The following is a 5,540-nucleotide window of genomic DNA, read 5'->3' on the forward strand; positions in this document are numbered from 1 at the left end:
GCGCGCCCACCGCCTCCAGTCCGCCAGTTGGAGCCGAGCGCCTTTCTGCCGCCTCCTTCTCCACCCCCGCACGAATTTCATCAACTGGATGAAACGGCTCTTCCCCAGCCCTGCCGTCAGAACCCACGCACGTTGCGCTTTGCTCTTCTCAGAGCCTGCCGATGTGGCTAACCAGACACGAACCGTTTGTAGCAGGAGCCTTTCTAGGCCCTGGAGTCACCCACCGGTACGAACCATGGCTCCTCTTTACCAAGGGTCTGCCGTAGGCAGGTGCAACATCCACAGTCAAACAAAGTGTGTGCTGCAGCCAGGGCTGGTGGAAACGACTTGTGTCTTTCAGTGAAACCTTGGAAAGTAACTGTGTGCCTCCAGCTCGCTCTCCACTACCTCTCCTTAAAGGCAGTTTGCCTAGCCATGCGTATTTAAAAGGGACGCTGGAATGGCATCAGTATTACACGTACTGCTTGATTTTGAACACCGTTTACTTGAAAATTGGATTTGATTGTTTCGCTTTTACTCCTCCCCAACGCCCTGTGAAACAAAGACAACACTGCTGTGAAAACCTCAGATCAGCCACCCCATGGATCTCACACCTCCGTACCGCATCCACTTTTTGTTGTATCTATGAAACCCAGCTGCGGTGTGGTACCTTACCGTCTCGCACAACCAGATAATCTCTGGCTGTATGTATGTGAAGTTCAGTATGGGGTAATACCAACTAGCAATAATGTCAAAGAGGCGTGGTATTGGTCAGTATGATGCACTGAGACCCAGGAGATATCAGTGACAATTCCTGCAGGAACTATCATCTGTTTGTAATTACATCATTGGTACCTCTTCCCTTCAGGAGGAGAAAGTAAAAAAAAAAAATCTTGAACCTGGTAGGGAGGCAAAGAGCGTGTTAAAGATGCTCGCTTCCACTAGAAAGTGTTACCTACAGAATTACAGTATAGCAGCTATGATCCATACTTTCATTCACCTGCTCCATTTTGATGTGGAAGCCTTTAAAAAAAATAATGCGGTTCTCATCCCAGAACAGCCAAGCCCCTTCAAAGTCAACTGAATTTCTTTGGTAAATATTATCTGCCAAAGGACGAGGCGAACATACGGCTTGTAGGGTTCATCAAACCAATTAATATCCTCCTTCATCAGTTCATATTTGAAGTGATACAGAAGCATCTCACTGTTCCAAAGTTACATCAACTATTTGTTTACTCTTCCCTTTGGGTCATACTTATAGATAGATATTCAAGGGTTGCTATTAACAGCTCAGCTTTCACTTCAAGTGTACTGTTCCTGAAGCCATTGTCATCACTAGAGTTTCCACTGGAGTGATTTTGGATTTGTCTGCATTCCAAGCTCCTCAAGTTGCTGGAAAGTAAAGATTTACCAGTAACTATAAACAAAGGACAAAATCATGGGTCAGCTTCAGTTCTAGAGTAAAGCCAAGTAGCTCTAGCAAAATTATAAAGATAAGGGAGCTGGCAAAGGGGTTGCTGTTTTCCTCTCTGTGAGGAGTTGAGTAACATTTTTGCACAACCACCAATAATTTCTGATTTATGCTATATAACCTTACTAGAGGCTGAAAACGGGGAAGGGGGAGAAATCCCCAAAACTAAGAGCCAGAAGAGAGTTATCTGAGGGAAATTTGGCCTTTCTGCTATATTAGATAGTACTAAATGCTGACGTGACAGGAGGAAACCATGCAGTTCCTGCATTGACATCTTAGTTTTTTGATACTATATTTAAATCAATATCTTCAAAGTGATTAGGAAGATAACTCCCTCTAACATTACACATACTATCATGCCTTAGACCTTCTGCATTTAAGTACAAGAGAGCATAAAAATACACTGATAGGTTTCTAGAAAAGTCCACTTGACTAATTTGCTCATCCTGAGTAGCAGCACTGAAGCTAACCTCCATCGGATCATGTTCAGAGACATGGGGAATAAGCTCAATACAGACTCCCAGGAAAATGGCCATCTCTGTCCTATAGATGGACAAAAAACAAATTGACTGACTGTTGGACACATAAACACAGATAATTCTGTCTCACCTTTCTACACCATTCTTCTTGTGAAATCCTGTCCTGAAAGCAACGGTCAGTGAAGGTTACATGGTGAAGGGATGTACCCACATGGAACGTCATTGGATACCTCACACAATTGCAAAAGAGAAAAAAAAAAAAAAAAAGTGGATTATGGTACTCTGCTAGCATTTTGAAAATAACAAGCAACAGAAGATAGGTGAAATATAAGGGGAGGTTTCACAAAACAATAAACATGTATCCCACACTTCTTTCAGGCTCCACAGGATACTCTGCAATTGATTTCAAAAATTCCCTGGAAAACAGAGATCCCCAAAACAGCAATTAATACCTGGAACATCCTAGAGCGCAATATACTCGTATTGATTTAAAGCTGATTTTTGTGGATTTAGCACTTCATAAGCAAAAGGGCTTATCGCTGTGTATACATGACTGCAGACTTGCACAATCAGTTAAATAATAAATTAGTTAAATAGTTTTATTTAAGCACTGTTTTCTCATGTAGAAGTCCTGCTGTTCCTGCAGGTTATTTTCATGCTACTGCACACTTCCAGCAGTATTTCTGTGTTACTGAGGAAAGGAGAGTTACAGCTCTCTTCTACTGCTTCTTGAAGTAGTATGACGCACACTCATTTTGGGCCATGTCACTTGCTTTATTTCTAATGCTTTCTGTCACCAACAATTGATGTTTTGGTGCACAGGGAAACCTAACTATGTCTTACCAGGCAATTTCACTGCAAAAAGACCTCAGTTTTTGAAAAGGTTTGGTTTTAAAAAGTGGTTTGAAAGCTCTATAAAAGCATTCTTTTATACATGCTCTTTATATGCTATATTAATGACTATATAGTAGTATAAGAACTGCTTTAACACTTAAAATCAGGTTTCTTTAAAGAAAAGGAGTGACTGTTGGACACAATACCTATCATAACTGCTGGATTTCAAGCTGACATTCCCCAGAACTGATATGTCTCAAATAAGGAATTATTAGTTTAAAAAGATGAACATTTTCTAATAATTTTGGAAGAAAAGATAGTATTCAGGAACAGCTTTTAAAAATCATTTATATCAGCAGGAGCAATCTGGGCAAAATATTTTATATACAAATAGGCTACTGACAAACAATATGGCTTTTCTTTTGATGAGAAAACATACATTGATCTCACTAAGTAACAACCCTTCCCTCTTTAAACTAAGTTCATTTTAAAAGCCCACAGTTTATAAATCCCTTTTAGTCACTGATAACGATACAGTGGAAAAAAAATTAACTCAGAGCAGAAAGATGTAAATTTTATTCTTGACTCTGAGGGGATTTAAGCTTACATTTTCCAGCTCTCAACTGGCCTAACTTTTAAGATCATAGAATACCAGGTTGCAAGGGACCGCAAGGATCAGCTGGTCCAGCCTTTCTTGGGAAAAGCATGGTCTAGACAAGATGGCCCAGTATCCTGTGCAGCCAAATCTTAGAAGTGTCCAATGTTGGGGAATCCACCACTTCCCTGGGGAGATTATTCCAATGGCTGATTGTTCTCATTGTGAAAAATTTTCCTTTTGTGTCCCGTTGGAATTTCCCCAGGCGTAACTTGTATCCATTACCCCTCTCTTTTCCATGTGACTCCTTGTAAAAAGGGAGTCTCCATCTTCTTTGTAGGCACCCTTTAAATACTGGAACATGGTGATAAGGTCTCCCCTAAGCCTTCTTTTCTCAAGGCTGAACGAACCCAGTTCTCTCAGTTTTTCCTCATATGGCAGGCTTCACAGTCCTTTGATCATCTTTGTGGCCCTTCTTGGGACCCTCTCCGGCCTGTCCACATCTTTTTTTTATAGCGGGCACCAAAACTGAACACAGTGTTCCAGGTGTGGCCCGACAAGTGCTGAGTAGAGTGGGATAATGACTTCTTTATCTCTGCTGGTGATGCCCTTGTTGATTCAACCTAGCATCTTGTTGGCTTGCTTTGCTGCAGCAGCACACTGTTCACTCCCATTGAGCTTGCTGTCCACCAGGACCCCCAGGTCCCTTTCCACAGAGCTGCTCCCCAGCCGGGTAGGTCTCAGCCTGTGCTGCACTCCTGGATTATGTTTTCCCAGGTGCAAGACCTTACATCTGTCTTTGCTGAACTTCCTAAGGTTCTTGTTAGCCCACTCTTCCAGACTATCCAGGTCTTCCTGCAGGGTGGCTCTCCTTTCCAAAGTGTCCACTTCCCCACTCAGTTTGGTATCATCAGCAAACTTCACCACGGTATGCTTGATCCCATCATCCAGATCACTTATGGTGATATTAAATAGCATTGGGCCCAATATTGATCCCTGGGGGACATCACTTGTGATAGGTTGCCAGTTTGAAAAGGAGCTATTATTTACCACCACCCTCTGGGTGCAGCCTGTCAGCCAGTTCCCCACCCAACACACAGACCACTTGTCTAGACTGTAAGGCATCGGTTTCTCTAGGAGGAGGCTGTGGGAACCCATATCAAAAGCCTTGGAGAAAGATGTTATCCTGGAGTGTGTGCATTAGACTTCTCACATATTCTGTGTTCTGCTTTGTGTAAGAATGGAAAATGGGTGAGATCAGAACAGAAGTGGAGAAGACCATGGCTCTCTGATATAATGTGTTCACATGGTTACAAAGACTTTGAGGGTTCTGATCTCCTCCCCAGGGTCTATTTATTATTTTACAATTACTGATTTAATCACAATTAATCTGTGGTAGAGGGACCAAAACCTGCTTTTTGTCTTTCTAGAACCAGATGACTGTCCTAATTACTAAGCTACAAATCTACACTTGATTTCTTTTGCCAATTGAATTGCAATACTTATTTATAAAAAAAAAATCCAAAGGAGTTGTTATTATTATATTATTAGAGTACTAACTTCAGTTCACTCAAGAAAGACTTAACTTTTCTAGGTGATCACAGCCAACAATACAACAATTAAACACTACGAAAAAGATGCAGCACCACCTATTGGGGATATGTTAGGTATGCTGATTATTACAGTTTTAAGTAGTAAAAGAGTTTTGTTCTTTGTTGTAATAACCTAGTTATCAGGGGAAAAAAAAAAACCACAAAAAAACCCCCACAACAAAAACACAGCTGGGGAGAAAACTAGTTTCCCAAAAGAAGATAAGGGAAGCAAATACTGTGCCTGAGACTGTTCATGAACAAACTTGGAGAAAACAACTTAATGGTCTACAGCTGTTTTTTCAAATTCAAAAAAAAACCCCCACCAGACTCAGTATGGCACAGTAGGCACAACTGCAAATAACAGTGGGAAAGAGTTGGAGGAGGGGATGACTGTTCTGGTTAACAGCACATAAACAGTGACTCAAATGAAATCAGGCCAACGTGATTATCTACCAACACCTTCCCTCCCTTGGGAGTCAGGAAGACTTTAACCTTTGGGTGAAGGTGTTGAAATGAATCATAGAATCATTTAGGTTGGAAAAGACCCCTAAGATCATCAAGTCCAACCATAAACCTCACTGCCAAGTCCA

This window comes from Haliaeetus leucocephalus, unplaced genomic scaffold, assembly GCF_000737465.1.
Source record: "Haliaeetus leucocephalus isolate CR32 unplaced genomic scaffold, Haliaeetus_leucocephalus-4.0 Scaffold953, whole genome shotgun sequence".
Classification (NCBI taxonomy): domain Eukaryota; kingdom Metazoa; phylum Chordata; class Aves; order Accipitriformes; family Accipitridae; genus Haliaeetus; species Haliaeetus leucocephalus.